The 20,227-nt window shown below is 45.4% G+C and overlaps 1 long non-coding RNA gene across 3 annotated transcripts in view; it reads right to left on the bottom strand.

Annotated features, from left to right (window-relative positions):
* The window catches only part of LOC128853488 (uncharacterized), a 23,682-nt gene extending 3,455 nt beyond the window's left edge, over window positions 1-20,227 (bottom strand). The window contains exons 1-8 of one of the 3 annotated variants that reach the window (XR_008452059.1): window positions 20,084-20,227; window positions 19,718-19,920; window positions 14,648-14,895; window positions 8,716-8,955; window positions 7,718-7,812; window positions 7,005-7,143; window positions 6,655-6,757; window positions 754-2,424 (exon numbers count right to left, since the gene is read on the bottom strand). This is a non-coding gene — a long non-coding RNA (uncharacterized LOC128853488). The remainder of the gene's footprint in view (window positions 1-753; window positions 2,425-6,654; window positions 6,758-7,004; window positions 7,144-7,717; window positions 7,813-8,715; window positions 8,956-14,647; window positions 14,896-19,717; window positions 19,921-20,083) is intronic. The other 2 variants (XR_008452057.1, XR_008452058.1) reach the window with 2 other exon arrangements.

Genomic DNA, 20,227 nt, shown 5'->3' with positions numbered 1-20,227 from the left:
TTAGATCCACAAGTACTTCAACTAAACTACAAAGAAAGGGGGAAAAAGTCCATAAGTGAAAAAGCTTGTTTTACAAGTAAAGCCGCTGCCACAGCAAGTCACTTAGAAATCAAAATGTCCCTTGAAATGACATTTGGGCTCACTCTGCTCCACAACTTCAGTCCAAGTTCAGGGAGAGGAGCGCTGTTCCACTGCCCGGAAGATCTTCGGATGCTGTGACAGTGGCAGTGCTGTGCGGGACGCAGGCTTGCTCCCGCCAGGGTAATGCTCTGTGTACCCAGAGGAGGCTCTACCTGTCCTTTAGGACTGCCTGCAGTGGGCAATAAGTTTGGGATAATCCACAATCTGAAACTTGTATTTTTCAAATACATCTGCCACGCTAAAGCCCCATCTTGGCTGGGACCACAGGAGTCCCCTGAATTCAGAGGGCACCACCAGGGAGGGGACCATGAACTGCTGATGTGTAGCTGTTATCGAGGCACGCTCCTGCCCAAAACACACTCACGCTTCTCTTTGGGCTCAGAGTCACCCATGTTCACAACAGGCTTCAGGTGCACCTGTACAACAGGATAACAACCGGCAGGTTTTCCTCACCTTGGTCCCACCAAGCAATGGCCTTGGCCATAGCGCTTGTGGCTCAGGAGGCTTTAGAGAGGGGTGCCAGACTCTGGAAATGCTTTGGTTTGTGGTTCCAGGACACAGCCAGCTGTGGTAAGGGCAAGTGGTATTCCTGTTGGGAAAAGTGTCACTTACTTCCACTAACTCGGCTTCTGGATGGTAAAGGCGGAGCCACATTGCAATTGTCTCTAATGGTCTTTAGGTTAACAGCTTACAGCCAGGAAGGCAGCAGGACAAACAGCCGGGTGAAGTTACCTGGAAATAACAATGAATTTAGAAAGAATCCTACACAGGGAACAAGAACACTGTCCTAATTCTTGCAAGAACAGCATGAAAGACTTCAAAAGTTTATCCTTCTTATTGGAAGGGAGGAAAACCCAATAACCTGCATAATTATCAATGGTCCACAAAATACCACTAAAAATGAAAGGTAAATAACTTAATGGCCCTTCCACTCAACCCATCATTCAGAAACAAGTTTTATCTTGCTAGCTGTTTAAATGGATGATTAAATCCATGTTAATACCCTAGGAAGAAACATGGAAAGGCTTTGACTATGGAAGAACTTTCAGCACAATGATAGGCAATGAGACTTTGGATCACAAAGCAACCCTTTGGGGATGTACTTTGCAAGTACTGGCTTTTTTAAACCGTCGTAAATCTTCTTTACTTAATTCCACTTGCAGAACAACTTAAATTTGCTGGAGAAGGCTGATAGAAAACACCTATATGCCAACATTAACAGCCCATGGCTTTGTATGAGAGCAATCACAAATATTGCTGAGACAATGCTGGCCACAAGAGGAGAAAATGTGGTTTTTATGGAATTAGTGAAGTCTGGGAGTCCTGGATCAGGAATTTCTGAATCTCCAAACTGGCACATAGTCTTGGCAAAGCCAAGCCAACTCCTGGCTGCCTCCCCACCAGCCTGGGAGAACCAGAGGATGCTGCGCTGCTTATCTCAGTGCACCGCAATCCCTTAGCCCTTATTTACCATTGAAAATTGTTCCTTCGGCTGAAGATGGTTACTTTAGGATGGAAACAGACCCCAAACAGCTTTGTTTATTTATCTATCAGTTTGTTTATCGGTTGATGTAATAAATATATTTTGGTTCCCCACAAATTTGGAATTTTAAGGTGCTTGAGTGGAGGAAGAGCCACCCAGTGCAGTGCCAGGCAGGCAGAGAAACAGCTGAGCACGAGACATCCCAAATTAGCGTGCACACAGCAGTTTCCACATCTCCCTCTCTTCCTCCCTGATACGCAGAGGTTTTGTATTCTTATTAGCGGAAAAAACACCTCGCTAACAGCCAAACTCACATGAAAAGCACTTCCCTGTTTACAGTCCCTGAGAAACACCACCATGAACTGTGGGCGCAGCGAGAATGTGCCAAACACTTCTCTTTGAGCTGGCTGACAGAAAACAGAAGAAGAGGGCTATAAATTGCTGCTGCATTATAAATCACTGTGCTTGGCACGCCGGCTTCGGCACTCCTCGGGGCTGTTGCTGGACATCATGAGCCTTTAATTTGTAATGTTTCTCATATTGCAACCCGGGTGGCAGCTGGCTTTGCACACAAGAGCATGGTCACGGTGTCACAGGTACCAGCAGACCACAGAGCTGTCACACTCTTCACCGTCAGACCCAAGGTGGTTGCTGAAAATCGGTATTCTCCAGTTGCCTGGTCTTACTGGGAGCAGACGGGAAGGCTCAGGCGCTGTGCCGTGCAGCACGGCTGTAGAGCCGGCACATATCCAAACATCGCAGAGCGTGGGCAAAGCAAGTTCAGGGCTGTCTGCACCTGTCTGGGGAGATGAATTTTTTCAGCACAGCAAAAGAACTTTGAATCAAGTCCTTTCCCAGTGTGAACACTGCCTGTTTTGGTGTAAGAGCAGTGTGGGAAAATAGATTGCAAATTCGGAGAGAGGAATTTTTCCCCAGTTTACAAACTCCTCAGTATGTACGAAGGTTTAAATTAGAGTCGGTAACAAAAGAGCAGAGATTCAGCAGCAGAGATTTGAACGAGGCTTATCGTTGCTGGGCTTCTTGAATTATACCAGTGAAGTCACTTAGCATCTTGCAGAACGATTAACAGCCTGTGTTTCTGGGGCTTTTACTAATTTTTGGTGAAGTTACTCAAGTAATTCAGAATAGAAATATTGTTTACGAACCCTGGCAAGATCACAGCGCTGGGCCACGTTCACATGTGCTTTGGAAGGAGAAGGGGACAGGGAGAAGGAATGGAAAGAGCTACATCCTCCTCTGGATCACAAATCATGCCTGTTTGTACCTGAAAGACCATAAATTTATCTGTTTACAGAGTACTGGCACATCGCCTGGGAACTTCCACTCAAAGATGTAGTTCTTCTGCACTGCACCTCTCGGTGTCAACAGTGCCGTCTTTAGCATGCAAAGGAAAACTTTAAGGTCACGTCTGTGCTAAAATGAAAACTCCCTGATTAATCTGAGAGCAGATTCAGCGTCTCCTTCCCGGGGGCTGTCAGGGTATTTTCTGCAGTGACACTGCAGCGTGATCTTGCTCCCAGCTTTTATGTTATTCCATTTTGTCCTGTTGCACAAGCCTTGCTCTAGGATGAACGTATGAATTCGTATTTTGGTGGTGTGAAGCAATCTAGCCCTGACCTTTCTGTGGTTCCTTGCACACATATAAAGCATCATCTGAAGCAAAGGAGACTTTGACTCTAAAAGCTAGTGGCAGGACAGGTCATGTCCTTTATGTCCTGGGCAGTTGTGCTCTGCATGTCCACTCCCAGACCTTCCTAGCAACCTCCTGTCTGATCGAGAGGAAACTCCTAACCTGGGCTCCCATGCACAGCTTGGTGTTGTGACTGTGCTTTGTAAATTCACGACAATGAGTCCCTCCAGCACAACTAAAGGGCACAGCTGTGAAATACAACCTTTTCTGAAGAACCCATTCCTGGCCCTGTCTCCTGCCACCCCATGCCAAAGTAATGAACTAACCCCATTTACAATTGTTTTGTTCGGCATATGGGTCCCAGATAGGGAGAAATAGCCAAAAGAAGGCAAATTTCACTCCATGTGGGTAAGTCCCTCCTGCACAGGCTGTGAGTACAGACTGGTGAGCTAGGCTCGACGACAGGGAAAGGATGAAGAGAGGAGAAAAATTGAGCTGGGAGGGTGGGGCAGAGGAAGATTTTGTGTGTGCCTAGGAAGGAAACAATGGGAAAAGGGGAAGGAATTAAAAGAACCACATCCTTCACTGCATCATAGCCCTGCAGTTTAAGTTACTCCCTCACACTGGACCAACCCATAGTGCCCTACTTCTAACATTGCTCCCCTGTGACTGCTGTGGTGGAGCTCCATCCCATTCGATGTGTCTCCACTAGGGACCATTAGGGCAGCAATGCTCTTAGCATGTTAGATCAAGCCTCCCTTCTTCTTTCTGATGACATTTTGATGTGTCCCTCACCCTTGCCGGCCTATCCCAAGCCCCTACAATTAAGCTTCAGCTGCACAGCCTCTGCTAAACATAAGCCAAAAGATGTTCCTCCCTTCCTTCCACCTCCGACCTCACAGGCAGGCCAACCCTGCCCCGGGCGGACTAGCTCTCTCTGAAGCTCTCCACAAACCCTCAGTGGGAAGGTCCTTCCCACGCACGCCACTTCCCTGCAATGCCTCCTGGGGAGGAGCTACACAAGGAATGGACAAGAGCATGGTATTTCCTTGCACCCTCTTGTACCCATGTCCTCTCAGCTCTGCGTCTGCTAAGTTTCTCGAGCTCATCACCTTGTTTGTGAACTACTGCATGACTCGTTAGCAAGAATATTGGTGCTTTTCCATTATTGCTGTATTCCATAGTATTTGAACTATTCATCGTATTCTCCCTTGTGCGCTCTTTCTACATTTTTACTGCTTATTTCTCCCAAAACTGCAAGGGAATTGGGAATGCCAGCACTAGCAGCCCCACCTAGAAGATGGCAATACAGAGAGGGTCAGAGTTAGCAGCAGCAGCTTCAGCATGTGAGCGTCCACCATGAGGTCTTTTGGTCTGAACAACCCACAGACAGGTCTCAATTGACTGTTCCCTTCAGATTAAAAGACATCTGCAAGTGTTCATTCAGTAGATCACCTTAACAGCTCTAGATAGAATGGCAAATATATAATAACTTAATGCATATTATATTGTATACATTATAAATATATCCTATCTGTAACATAATATAGATTATGAGATATAATCAGGTTTTACTTTGCTTCAATAAGCTTTTGATTATCATCAAGGTATCCATCTGGACATTTGAGGTTCTGTGTTTGGAAGGTGAACTGTGAATGTCCAACTCCGTGTCTCCAGAGAGCAGAGGAGCTTTATCACTTCCTTGTAGCAGCTGTGAGAGCGTTGGGTTGACATTCAGCAGGAGAAGCCTAAAACAACCTCAACACCACCATCGTCTCAGCTCTGCAAGTGCTGCAGCTGAGGTCACACCATAATAAATAGCACTACTACCTGAAGGGCTTCTGCTGCTGGGAACAAGGTAAGTGCGAGGGGACAGGTTACACTTGGAAGTGAACACAGTCCTTCAGGATTTATTTGTTCACTCTAGAGAGAAAGTGAGTCATGAGAAACCTTAAGGTGGAGCACTCAAAACAAGGAGCGTATAAACGATTAGCAAGGGAAGGTCAGCACTAGTCCTTCAAGTTTGAGCATGTCCCGTTGTCGATGGTACATAAATGATGCTAGTTGGATGCCTGTGGTGGCAGGAGAACAGCTATCACACTTCTAGTCTCTGACACATCTCTGACTCACATAATATCATCAATGAGGCTCATCTCAGCTTTTGTAAAAAAAGCTAGTTAAGGTTATAGGAGCAAAGTGGTAAAAAATGGAACTCGATAAATAGACCCAGTTTGCAGTCAAAGCTCTACGCTTGACACAAGTCAAACTTGCCAAATCAACCCCTCTCTACTACATGGAGAGTCAAATTCAGGGATGGGAGATAGACCTGAATTCCACTTGCACTCATACAGCGATGCAATTAATCATCTTGTCAGATAAAGTAGGATTGCAGAACATTTGCACGGTGATGCAAACGAAAGAAAGTACACTGCCTGTTTTCTTCAGATCACACAGTGAGTTTAGAGCACTTATAGATAGGAAAGAAATCATTTCTCCTGTGAGCAGGAATGACCAGTGATTCACTTGGAGTTATCCGACAAGAACATTGAGGGTCTTATTTTCCCAAGATAAACTCTTCTATACCGTTAAAGAAAATATTTTGTGGATAACACACTAATTACCTGCAGGCACGGTGGTGTTGGTCTGATGGTGCAGACCAACAGAAGCTTTTGCGGAGCGTGAAAGTATATAAACATAAACGTTTATCTGGTCTCGTGTTAAAACGTACATAAGTCATTTCACAGGCATCTGCATCGGAAAGGACAAGCTGCAAAGCATGACGGAAAAAGCACTTTTTTCAGCATATTTCTATTTAGAAATTCAGGAGCACAATCCTATCACAACCCAACAGGTAGAAGGAATGTCAGGACCGGATAGATAGATACACATATGTGCATACAACAGAGAACACAGTCATCAGTTTGCCTTTCCTCAAGGAGCTTCTCTTGTGCGTTTCTATTTTACCTGCCATCAGGCAAAGCCACTCTGATCCCTACATCCAAACAGACACCTGGCTGAAAGAAAAGGAGCCATGGGACCACAAAGATGCAAAGCTAAGGCCAAGTGTTCTCAGTGAGCTGTGGTTGATGGGGGACCGTGGACAGGGGTACACTGAGCATGGAAGTTCTTGTGGTTCAGTGGCTCCCGTCCCAGCTCAAATAGGGCAGGTGACAACTGGGTGATGCCACTACAAAACCTGAATGTTGACTGGTGCCATCCCTGCCCCTCCTTGCTCTCAGGCAGTGGGTGGCAGGAATGGGGATGCTCCTGCCCTCTGACTCTTGAGGCAGGAGGCAAGAAGGATGGAGTTCCCACGTGTTTGGGTCTGGGCCCATTTCTATTTCCGCACAGTTCCTGGTGTCAGTGTCACTCGACTCACCAGCACCGCCTTTGCAGCCACCACCTTTCATCTGGGATAACTCTCAGCTCCTCTGGCGACACTGCAGTGCTGGCGTGGTGTAACTTCCTGGTGATGGACTGAACTGTAGAATTAAAAGCAATTTTGAATTTTCCATGAGGTTTAACACTGTAGAAAACTGTACAAAGTGCAATGAAATAAGTCGGCATTTTTTTTCTGTCTATGTACATCCATCGCTGTGTGTCTCGCCTTCATGTAACATATGGAGGCTTCGCTCCATACATCCTTTTAATTTAATCATAAATCTTAAAACATTTTACCAACAAACATTACCCGTGAAGCAGAGAATCCTTACTCTGAACCATCCTTACCCCTCAGTATAGCTGAGATATAGGAGGGACATTTCTTCTTCTGCACAGCAGTTACATTTTTCAGGACCCAAAAAAATCTGACATTGAACAGGCCGAGAGATGAGGCTCTTGCTTTGGTAACTGGATGTCAACTTCCCACCTGCCAAATAACTTAATTAACACCTGACGTTGTCTGGTTTGCAGATTTATTTATCTTTTTGCTTTCTGAGCAATAAAAATAATAAAAAAGGTCTTTGAAAAATAATAAAAAAGGTACCTGAAAAAATGCCTATCATTGACCAAACAAGGGGTGAAATCAGGAGGCAGAATTTGCTTTGTTTGCATATGTGGGGAGTGGCAGAAGGAAGCAGCACCACTCAATGGCTGCGAAACTGTCTTCAAGTTGTAGGATCCTTTTCTAAGCCATTTCAACGAACGGTACATGCTGGCTTTGCCTCATCCTTCTCTACCTTCTACATCCATGTGGGTACTCTGTTGGTGCAGCAACACTTAGGAGAGGGAGCCAAAACGTAACTGCCTTGTTCAGACAGTTAGGCTTCTGAAAAGCACAGAGCTAACCTCATTTGCCGGTGCTGCCTGTGCCCACGGCCCAAATATGTACGTTTTGCCTAGGACGGTATTTCTCTTGTGTGTTTCTATGGGCACAGTGAGTGCTGCACACGGGTGTACAGCTCGCTCCTGCAGAACGAAAGCAATGAAACGCAGTCTCTTACCCGCTGTCTTCTTTGGGAGGTGCTACAGAGGGCTGTGATTTTCAAGGCAGCCGTCAGTGAAACAGCGTCTGCATCCTTTCGTGTGAAACAGAAGGCTGAGACAAGATAGAATAAGAGTTACAAATTAATCAGAGGTTTGGCAGCCGCTTGGCATCCCAGAAAAATATCTTGATCCACATATATTGAAATGAATAAATAACCAACTTAGCTACTTAAGCAGTGCCATCATTCTCTGTCAGTGTGATCCTCACACTTAGGCACAGCGTGGGGATGCTTTCACGCAGAGCAGACCAGCGTGTCCGAGAGAAGACTGATGACTTACGGTGCCTTGCGTTGAGCTATACTGAAAAATGATGTTTAAACCTGCAACCTCAGAATTGCTCTGACACGGCTGACTGGGAGCACAAACAACTACTCAGAGAAATTCATAACAAAAACCATATATTTATTCCTTTCAAAGGACAGGAGGAATAACCCCGAAAGCTGACCAAGCTGTTTCCTTCTGTCCCCCTTGTTATTTTCTAACATCTCTGGCCCTGAGTCAAAACCACAGCTGTCCACCCAAGCCTTCCCACTGACTTCTGTGGGGCTTGGATGGGGCTTGCTTGTTATCAGGCTCTGGGGCTGACCTTAGTCTGCCATCTCATCTCCCAGGAACAGAGAATAGCAGAGCCCAAACAACATGAGGAAAGAATTCAGGTTAAAGCTGCCCGAGACAGGTTTCCATATGTGTTTTGAGACAACTGCTAGTGAGGCACAGCTTCTAAATCCAAATAAAGTAGCGATGTCTCGGCATGATATCCCAGCACGTGTTTGAAGAGCACCAAACACCACGAAACTGGAGGCTTTGGGCAGTGCCACTGATTTAATGATAAAAAAAAATTAAAATAGACTTGTGACTGGATGTGAAATTTGACCATGTTTCTTGTTCTCTCAAGTTTGCCGGTACGCATTACTGCTCCCTTTTTTTTCTGGGAAAACAGGAAATAAGGACAAACCTTGAAGGTGTAGCTTTCTGCCCAGCGCTGTGGTGCTTTAGGGAGCTGTCTGCGAGCGGCCCAGGCAGAACTCTTCTGTCATCCAGAACAACACAGAGGACATCACTGTCATTCCCAGGTTTTCTAGCAGAGCCTCAGCAAACTATTACCACACATTTAGGTCCTGCTCAGAACAAATATTCTAAACATTGCTCCTTGTAGACCAGCAGTCTTCTCCCATCATCCACGTGCTCTCCTATTCTGTACAAAAAACGTGAAGCACAAAGAAGAAAAAGTCAGTGAGCGTTCCATTTATCCAGTAAGACTCTGCATATGAGATGGATTAGCACACAGCACCCAGGACAACATCAAAACATAGCCCTGCTTAAACACAGTGGGTTTTGACTAAAGAAGTAAAACCAGGAACTAGTAAAAATTAGAGGAATAAGGTACAGTTTAATAACCACAATAAACAGCTACTAACCATGTGGTAATGCAGGGGTTTCCATAAAACCATGAACTCTGAGAGGCTGCTAGGAACATCCAGTCCTACCTACTCAGGTGGGAAAGCAGGAGGAAAAAAAGGGTATTCCTCAATACATCCCTTTATTAACACCCAGAAAGGAAATGTCTTACGATGATGATAAACCACAGCAAACACAAGAAGCCGCCCCTTTGTCACAGCGTGCAAACCTGCATTCATAAAGTAGGATACACTCAGCACAGAGAGCCCCAAAATTTCTAAGTTTTAGGAGGATCAACCACCCACTTTTTGGACGTGCTCTGCCATTCCTGAAGGGCTCTGGCTGCTTCAGGGAAAGAGGAGAATGAAAAAAAAAATCACACTTTTAGGCTAGTGCATTATTACAGGTGACAACTTTCATCATCATTTTTAAGAGGGTGGTTCAGTGGCCCTTTGAGGGTTTGAGTGCATTTTATTTTTACTGTTTAAATGAAACAGGCTACAAGCATGGATTTGAAAAACAATGCTTGTGAATACCGCTCTGTTTTTAAAAGAGAAGATTTGGCATACCCATTGAAAAATAATAAGATTTCGATATCTCAGATCTGAACCCCGTGCAGCAGGGGAGCCATCACTTGGCAGTAGTGCAAAGCATGGCACGGTGACATTTTCCTTCGCACGATTCCTTGCACACACAGAATTTTGCTGGTACGTAGGTAAATCTTTAATGAAACTGTAGTTGGATAAGATTCCAAGAAATAAAGTCGCTTGACAGTGTGGCTTCATGAGTGAAAATCTGATATCAACATCCAATTGCCATAAGCGGCCCCAGGTATGACTGCAAGGCAGGAGAATGGACATGGAGGGCTCGGCTCCCTGGAACAGCGGTACGAACGCACTGGCTGAGTCTTTAGTTTAAAGAGCAATAAACCCTTTGCCCAACCCCAAAATATACCTAACCACTGATTCCTACCCCTGCCTATTGATCACTAACCTACCGTGTTTCTTATCCTCATCACGTTCCTGGTTTGGCTGTTTTCTGTGTTGGTTGGGAAACTCCAATGTGCTCAACAGTTGCTTTAGGACTTTTCCTCTCCAATCTGACCATCGTTTCGTACTACATTGCAGGGGCACTTAATGCTGTGATGAGAAATAATGCATTGACTGCAACCTATATTGCTTGTGTTCTTCTTCACTGCAACAATGAGTCATTATTCAGAGTATGTTTATGTAATATCATAAATACCAATCTCTGGTATTTATGCAGCGTAGTATTTACTTGGGCAAGTTGCCACATGCACTAAAGAAGTAAACAAAGAGCCATTCTTTGGAGGGTTAAAAAAGTCTTAAAATGAATCCAATTTTCCTTCATAAGGCACTCCTTGTTATTTTACCTAAAGTGGCTCTTTAAGATATACAGTATGATAAAACACACAATTCCTGGGAGACGTAATTATGGTTCCTAAGAGACTGGTGAATAAACAATCAGGAATAGAGTGTTTGTTTTCCCTAGGTTTTTTTTAACTATAAATGGAAGGCATTAAAAAAATGGGAAGGAATGTGTTGGGTTGATAAATGGTAAGAAAAGTTGAGGAGCGCACTTCACTGAACACACGGGGTTTCTGCCTAAAAGCAGGGCTATTTTATTGGATTGCAAATAATCCTATTTTGCAAATGCATTTGTGGTGAGTGTAAATACCACAGTGGACTCTTTGTTATATTTACTGTACTGTGCACATCAATGGCACAACGTGTGTTCTGAAGTAAAGAGCTTGCCTTGTCTCACATTACCTTTAAGCATTAACACAAACAACTTCCTTCGAATCAAGGTGACAAAACCTTCTGCATTGTACGAAATGTTCCGTCTAACACAAATTCCTAAGGAACAGTAGGGGGTCTCTGTCCGGAACAGCGCTGAGCCATTGCAAATACTTTTCTAGCAAATCAGGGACACTGCAGCCAACCCTTTCGTGCAGCCGCTGAACACCTAGAAGACAGCTAAAGCTAAGCTGCATCAAAAGCTTCTGTAAATCAGATTGATGAAACCAAGCTATTCATTCTGTTTGATGGTTTGCATCCTCAACTTACTGCCATCAGTAATATTTAATCAAATTATGGACTTCGTAGGACCCTCGCCGAGGCACAGCTTCAAAGTTGCAGGGCTGGACATGCACCAGTCCCTGTCACTGCAGGTTTTTAACCTCATGAATATAATGGTCAGGTCTTACTAGTTCAGCAGAAGCAAACGCAGAGCTCGCATGTCAGAGGAATAGATCACATCGCTGCAGTTAATATGCATTTATGATCTCATTTCCCATAAAAAAAACAAGGCAAGAAAGCAAAAGTCATGATAAAGTCAATTTTGTATCAGTTCTGAAATAAACGCTGATGCCATTACAGGCAGAAAAGCACACAGACCATGAGTTATCGCCTAAGTGATGGGAGATATTCTGCCTCTTTCTATCCTGCACATGCAGATCTGCAAAAATGGCTACAAGAAAATATATGCACAGGATGAATCTAGTCAAGCTAGTACTTGTTCCTGTCTCAAGGATTTATTAGAGAAGTGAATAAACATGCTTGTTGTGGTAATTAACCCCATGTAAATCACAAATCCTGCCTTTATAGGGTTTAGTTCGTGCTGCTGTCATTAAGGGCCACTCAGTGTTTCCAAACGGGAGGCAGGCCCGAGGTTAAACCTCAGCAAATGAAAGGGGAAGACGCACAAAATGGGGGAGAAAGGGGCCACGGCAGGGGAACGCCATCAGCAAGGCAGCCCGCCTGTCGATGGTTTGCTTCCTTCAGAGTCCAGAGAGAGGAAAGACAGCAGCACTAACACCCATCAAATCCTACAATCTTTAGGCAGTCTCAGCTCAGTAAATACATTTCTGTAACTGAAAAAAAGAGATTTACTTCCAGCCCCTGCACTCCTGGGCTCTGTTCTTGTGAGCACCATTGCCCTTGCCCAAGCAAACAAGGGTTCGGCCAGCCCTGCGCTGCCCGGGTGTGTGGAGCGCAGGCAGACGAGAACTTAACCATCTGTGCCACGCTGGGTTAGCTGCTCCTCAGCCTCTGGATGGCTCCTTCCCCAGTCTACCGAAATCTGCAGGAATCTTTTCACTGATTTCAGTGGGCATTGGATCAGATTTAACACTCCTAAATGAGATGCTGGAAGAAATGCATGATGGCAATGCTACTTCAGCCCAGGAACGGTCCCTTATCTTCTCCTTAGGTTTGTAGGGCTCATTCCGCCTTGTTTTTCCTAGCATTTCATAGAATCATTAAGGTTGGAAAAGAACTCCAAGATCATCAAGTCCAACTGCTATTTAACACCATTAGTAATGAAATTCTACATTTAATAGAAAAAGCCCTCTCTCCTGTAACAAAGCCCTCAAATTAATTAGCAGCAGAGTGGTGCCTTCGAAGAAAATCTGAACTGATGCCATAACACTACCTGAATGGATACTTCAGTATCTTGATAGACCTCTTGGTTATATATGGTAATGGCATGCAAACGATTAAGGTTTTGTAATAGCAACAAGGAGCGAGATAGTTTCTATGCACATACATCTGACCACTTTGGTAAGGAGTGGTCCATCAAAGATGCTTTTCAGCTCAGGACACTTCTTCCTAGAGTAAGTTTAATCAGTGAATAATCTGCAGCCACCCAGTTAGGAGCATGGCTGGAGAATCAGAAATATAAGCTCTTCAGAGGTCAATACTGCCTGTGAGACAACTATTCTTTTCCTCTCGTGCTATGAACCCATCTTGTCTTCTGGTGACACTGAAGAGAAAATGATCACCCAACAAAGACAGCACAGCACAGCAAAATTGAAAACACATTTAGCAATTTGCATACCTTGCGTGCCATAGAACACCCCCAAATCCTGGTGGAAATGTGCATAATGTGCCAGACATCTTGAACCCAGGAACTCCCCTCCCCATCATCCCTCGGGACCAAAAAGTTTCTGATTGTACTCCAGCTTCCCCATAAAAGCTTCATTGTTACTGCAGCCCAGCCTTTACCAGGAGCCATGGCATTGGGCCACAGCCTCCAGGGACACTCTCAAGCTGCACAAAACAAGTTTTTCCAAACAGTTTAAGTATTTCCCAGCCCAGACTCTCACATTCTAGTTGTTTGTGCAGGGACAGTAACCCACCAAGCCCTGCCTAAAATACTGGTTGTTTAAACTCCACAGAGACATTTTTTACTAACATTCCTTACTGCTGTAACCTCTTGACCACTTAAAACTACTATTAACGGGCAGACTCCATAGGCCTAATGTCAAGGAGTCATCCCTGCTGCAAGAAAGCAGAAATCAGACAATAGATCCACAATTGCTGCGTCCTCTGGACCACCACTTCAGCCCGCACTTTCTCAGTTCAACCGGACTTTGCAGCAGTCCACGAGATAATGCAGCAGCAGCTGAACGGCCCTTAGTCGTGATCATGTTTTTTGATGAAAACATAAGGATTTGCCCAAGTGGAGCTGACAGTGGCACTGGAGCTGTATCTCTGGAGGGGTTTGGACCAGCCTGCGAGCAGCAGTACCAGGTTGCCAGCTCAGTGCTCAGCTCCCTTGCGTGGTGCCTAGAGCACCTCAGCCACAATGACACGTCTCCATGGCCAGATTGTAGAGGGGACGCATCCAAGTTCCTGCACTTTGATTTTGCCCTCTTTTGTAATCAGGCAGCACCATGGTGGGAAGAGGCCATGGCAAAAATTGACTGTTGTACTTAAATTCCTACCCTGGAGGCTAGGGGAGATCCTGGTGTTTGTGTCAAGGGCTCAGACAGGCTGGGTGCAAGGATTTTACAGAATGGTTTGGATTGGAAACGACCTTAAAGCCCATCCAGTTCCACCCTCACGCCATGGGCAGGGACATCTCCCACTGGACGAGGTTGCTCAAAGCCCCATCCAACCTGGCCTTGAACACCTCCAGGGTGTTCATTTGATGGCAGCAGGTAGAAGCTGGGGACAAGAGATGTCACTGGGACGCTCTACAGTTGCCATGAGTCTCTGGAGGTATCTGTCTTGCACACTGCTGGTCTGCAAGCGGACACCAAAGTCAAATCTCCATGATTGTGGCTCAGGCTCCCCTGGCCCATAAAAACCAAGAGTCTCCTCCTCTCCAGCAGGTTTCTGCCAGCCTCTTCAACACGCTCTATACAAACACTGATCCATCCTGAGCTCCCCACTCTCAAGCAAAGGGTTGGCAGCCTGAAAGACACTGCCTGTGAGGATTTGATGCAAGAGTTCCTGCAGAGACAGCAGCAGCCTTCTCGCCCATCCTGGCCGATCCCTGCAACGGAGCTGCAGCTCTCTTCCCTGCAGCACAGCAGCTCCCCAGCCACACTTAAACCACAGCAGACCCCCAAGAATCCCACACCTTCCCCTCCATTTTAGTCCTAATCAAGCTAATCATGGCACTCATGCTAAATTAGTATTAATTAATGAAATGCTATTTACAAAAAGGGCTGAATAACTCACCGCTTCCGCTCATAATGGACTTATCCCTCAGCCCTTCAGAGGCATTGGCACCTCTGCCCTGAGAGAGGTCGAAGCCATTCCAAGTCACAAGCACAGATCACAGGGACACTCCAGCCACACCGCCTCGGCTTCCTCAAGCGTCTCACGGGGGAAAAATAACACCGGTTTGAGTCACCACTTAGCGCCATGGAGTATTCGGTGGTTTTTAATAAGGGGCCCTTCAAAAGGCAGCTTGTAGATGGCTCGCTCTGCAAAGACGATAAAACAAACAGAATTGGAGTTTAAGAGGAATTTCTGGAGTGCTTGGCACCAGCCCTGGCCTCTGCCATGAGTCCAGGCAGGCCCTTAATGAGCCGCTGCGGGCTGGTGAGTGCCAAGCGGGCACAGGTCTTTTCCAGGTACCTAAATACACGGTGTTATTTGAGGAAATAAAAGGCTTTAAAACGTGCTCATGAATTCAGTCAGGAGTGCTTGTGTTTGAACAGCCTTAGTCCATCCAACCTTTATTTCCTTGAACCTCGAGGGGCTTTGGGCAGGGATGCAGACACTAGGAACAGCCCGCTGCCCTCTCTGCATGCTGCCAAGCTTTGCCATTTGTGGCAGTGTCCTCTCCGACAGGGCCGCTGCAGAAAGCAAGCACGCAACGCAGCGTCATCTAATACCTCGGTAAGGCCCTTTGGCTCAGTTTGGTCTAATTTGCTAACACACGCACCATAATTACAGGGCTTGTGTTTAGGCATATCTCAAGAGTTCCTTGTGCATGTAAGAGGAGAAGATAATTCATCCTGAGCCCATCACAGCAGACCAGCTCTAAACTGTCCAGGGCCAGGCACAGAGTCCTTCGCGCAGATGGGAAGAACTCCAAAAGCCTTTGGAAATCTGGTGCATATCAAACCTGGCATCTGGCAAGATTCTGCACCCTGCCCTTGCCTCACGGGTGACTATTGGTGAGGCAGGAGGAGAGATGCAGGCAAGCCTCCTCGTGAGGGTGCCAAATGCCACTCTGGTTTTCGGTCACTCTTCCTTGCCTTGCCCCGGTTACGGACAACCTGGCCAGCTCGCAGGTGCCAACCTCGAAAGGACAAGCTCAGCCAGTTGTGCTGGAGAGGGCTCCTGTGTGACCACCCCCAGTCTGCCAGTGGAGTGAAGACTCAGCTAATTCACAGGAGGCTTCTTGCCAGCATTGCTACATTGCGTAGAGGTCTCCTACCTTTCTCTTTCCTGACCACCGTAGCTATGGCTGCAAAAATTTAAATGGAGACCAAGCCTAAGGCTGAGAGTTGATCCTTTGCCTTGCGTGTGCCTGATCTTGTGTTGTCTAATAAGCTCTATCTTGCATTCCTCATCTCACAGGTTGAGCCTTGTAAAAGCTCATTGGTTCTTGTATAAGCCCTCAGCCACGCAAGGTGTGGACCTGCAGAGAGGGCAGCTTCTCCCGGCCATGCCCCTGGCAGGGACCAAGGTTTTGCTTTTCCTTTGTGATGTCTGCTGAAGTTCTGCACTGAAACCATCCTTGTCCTAGACTCAGTGGCACTTTGGAAGACAGAGTCGAGCTGTTTTACATGCTTTGAGACAGCATCAAACCAACAAAGAACAGCTGATACAATTAGCTTATAGAAAAATAAGTTCAGGGCATTTTTTTTGCCTAGAAATCTACCTCATATTAATGAAAATATTCTGTTAGTATCCAGTTGAGGTTCTTCCCTACAAGGAACTCCACCTGATGGAGCAGGGCTATGGAGCTGCACCAGTCACGTCTGACAGGTTCTGAAGGCGAGTGAGGTCCTATGGAAGGTCCTCGAGGGCTCTGCACTCAGGGAGCTTGGTTTTGAACCATAATGGTTTCTCTTTGCAATACAGTGAATTCCTGTCCTTCAGGAGGAGCTGTTGTGTGGGGGCACAACATGATGGTAACAGCTCTGCAGCGGTTAGTCTTCAAGGAAACAGGTGAGTGGCAGTGCTGCCAGGAAGGTTGGTGACTTTTTCATGGGGCTTCTACAGAGTTTCTGACAATTGTTTAAGATGTTCAGTTTATGACTTTCTCAAAAAGCTGGTTTTCACTTCGCAGAGGGCTGAAACATTTTGAGCTCTTTATGCTGAATTATTGGCTCCAGCTGAAGACAAAACCATGCAGCTGCCTGGACCATAATGTTTCCATGACAGGATGGACGTGGCTGTCAAGTGCAAGCCCTGCTGAGGCCTATCTCCACACACCCGAGGAAGATCGCCACCACAGCTCTGAGCAGGCAGGAGCCCTTCCACTGAAGCGCTGCAATTACAGTTGCTCTCACTAAAGCTATATTTGGCCTTTTATCTGACCTTCTTTGATCTTTTCCACAACCTCTGGCAGGTCATCAGTGTATTCAGTTCTTTATATTAAAGCAATCAATCCCACATGCAACCAATTAGGCTTAGACATAGTTTGGTGACCATAATGTTGTACAGGCCTTCTACCAAGTTTTCAACAAGAGAGGGTGGCTCCTACATCTCACTTTCTAGCAGGGAGAACGCTGACTGCAGTTCAGAAATATCCCAAGGAGGAAAACGTATTGCAGAATCACACTCTGAGCCCAAACGTCCCACTTGCAGACAACATGCTGACTTTGTGTACGTACAACAGGGACCAAAACGCTGCTCCTTCTCATCAGGCATAGCATTCAGGGCAAGAATCTCACCAGACCTGCATGACCAGGTGTGTCATCCAATAACCTCATCACTTGCCACTGTCATTGCCTGTGACACACACCAAATATGTTTCACTCATCAGATTTAGAGCAGCGCCCATGAAGTCTTTTAGCTCCATCCATTTTGTACAGGCTCCTGAGGAGGGGCGCGAGGGCAGTCAGTACAGGTGGGTATTTGCCACCACTGCCCTTGCACTGAAAAATACAGTGCAATCTTCATCGCTTCTCTCTCCGCTGCTGCCGTCTGATGCAATGCACTACGGCCAATGTTTATTGTATTATCTAAAGCTCCTCCTTGGATAGCCTTCGGTTAGAGAAGAAGAGAGGTTAGAGAAGTCTCTTCAGGATGTCAAATAGTTTGTACATGGACATGGATAAAAAAATGAGATTCCCTCCTGTTCAGCTAACCCTGGAAAAGCACAAATCTTCCAGCAGTCAGCAGCAGCACTGAAAGCACATCATCCCCACCTCTTTTGAGCTCCGAAATACAGGATATTGACACTACTATTTGTGAAAGAGTTCTACAGTCAGTTCACCATGGACTTCGTCCTGTTTGTGACGGAGAAGGAGCACTTTTCCGCATGTGGGCCATTTCCTCTCAATGGAAGGAGCCACCTCTGATGTCAATTGCAGGGCTGTTTGTTTGCTCCCGTGCCAGGGAGAGGACGTCTTGTGTCAGGGGGCTTGGTGACAGCAAGAGCAACCTCAAGCCTGTTCCCTCACACCTCGAGAGATCAATTCAGAAAATATGCTCTTTCCTTCCTTCTCATATCTGGTCAAGGAGAAAGAGATGTCTGTGCCGTCCTTCTGGGCCTTGCCATAGCGTAAACGTGCGATCGGAAGCCCACACGCAGCAGCATTACAGATCATGGCTCTGGCACTAGGCTGTTCGTAGAGTTTTTGCGTTACAGCAAAAGGTCTGGATAACATGGCAACAGGAACTCTAATGAACTTCAGATGGAAAATTATACAACGGAGTAGCTTTCCTTCAAAAATGTCATTCTGTCACAACCAAAAAACTATTATTTTTACCAACCTTTTCTTTTTGAAGAAGAAATGTCAATGAATTTTGGAATAAAACATTTAGATTTTTGATTTTATATAACATACACATTTTTTTAAAAGTTATAATGATCTAAACAAGCCAAAACTATTTATTTTTGTAGAATTTTCCTTTGTGGATAATTTCAACATTTTGAGGTTTTGTTCTGAATTGGAATGAAAACAAATTTCAAAATCTCAAAATCGTCTGTGAAACATAATTTCCATTCTCTGGCCAGCTCAAGTTTCAGGCTGGAGCTCCCCTGCAGGGAATCCCTTTAGGAAAAGAGTCTCTGAATGAATTTACTGGTGCAAACATACAGTTTTAAAGATCTGTCTATTTGTCCAAGCAGACATTTGCATCACTGGAAGCTCCTCCAAGCCCCTATACAAGAAGGCTCCTCAAGTTCCTGAAAGACTGAGTTCTGAGAGGCATTGCTAACGTACAGTTGATGGTGGTCATTTCCTGCTATCGATATTCATCACTCACTTACAGTTGCTACTTATTTGCCAGAGACTACAGTATTGATACCATAACTAACTTTAGTTGGACTGCTTTTAATAGTTTAAATAGGAGATTCTAAGCTTTATATTACGTTTTGAAGGCAGGCGCTGTCTGTTCAGATGAAGATATTCAACAGAAAAGGATTTATATTCTAGCATGTTTAGATGGATTTAAATATTTACAGCCTCGACAAATAATTCTGCCGCAGAAAAAAATCACAAATTGCCAGTAAGACTTGCACTTTCTTGTACAAAGAACAAAAGCCTACTGTAGGACAAATTAATTATTAGGGACGCTGACGGACACCTCCTGTAAGCTCTGTTTTCAAGGGAGTTACTTTGGATTTACAGTGACATAAATGAGATCATAGACCAATCTGTTCACAGCTGCTTTATGCATCACAAAGGTATGAAGAGCTTTAATACTTAAATTAATTAATATAAATAGATTATAAGTTAATCACGTGCTCCATTTTCAAAAAAAAACTGGACACCACCAAGTTTTTGTCTGCCTTTTTCTAGCTGTGTCTTACTGGACGGGCACTGCTGATGTACACCGGAGAGCGTCTCTGCCTCCAGAAAGCAAAGGCTTTGTGTCAAGGTGAAAGCTGAACTAAACACACAGTCTGGAGTCAAAGTTTGTTTATAACTCCTGACTCTGCTGGGTCAGTTATGCGGCGGTTTCACTAAACAAACAAGTAAAAAGCAGGTCAATGTCCAAATACTGGAGTGCAGCTTATTTAAACTGCTTCCATAGCTGTTGGAGGAGTAAAGCTCTTAAGTGAAACAAACTGCCTCTGCAATTAATAGAAGTGGATGAAACACAGTGGATCAAACTCACGCGAGGTACGACTGAGCTGTCCTCGTCTGTCACTGAGATGCCTTTGACCAACTATCTCAGCATAACGCAGGAAGTTATTGAAAGCACATTTGGCACGGGGTGCATTTGTTGCAGAATCAGCAACATAAATCTCTCAATCCACTGTCTTGAGCCGCTGTATTGTGTGTGTTAAATCATCACAACAGGAGCCACTCTCTGAAGGGCTGGAGAGTGGAAAACAAATGAAAATCGCATGGTAAATCTATCAAGGAATGTGCATACAAACCACCTCCTTTACTACAGCGCCCATGCGCCTCATAGCCCTTAGCACAGCTCTCTTTAGAAACCCCCCGAGGTACAGAAATGCCATCAGCCCCCATTTTGTACCGACAACTGAGGCCTCCACTCAGGCAGCTGCTAAAGACCAGCCCTGTCTTCAGCTGAGTCTTCCGCTTTGTGTTTCCTTCCTGAAAGGCAGAGCGCTTGTCTGGGACAGGAGAAGAACATTTCCATCACTGGTCTTTTCAATCT

This window comes from Cuculus canorus, chromosome 13 (assembly GCF_017976375.1).
Source record: "Cuculus canorus isolate bCucCan1 chromosome 13, bCucCan1.pri, whole genome shotgun sequence".
NCBI classification, from domain to species: Eukaryota; Metazoa; Chordata; class Aves; order Cuculiformes; family Cuculidae; genus Cuculus; species Cuculus canorus.
The sequence above is the reverse complement of the archived record's forward strand: the minus strand, read 5'-3'. Positions and strand labels throughout refer to the sequence as shown.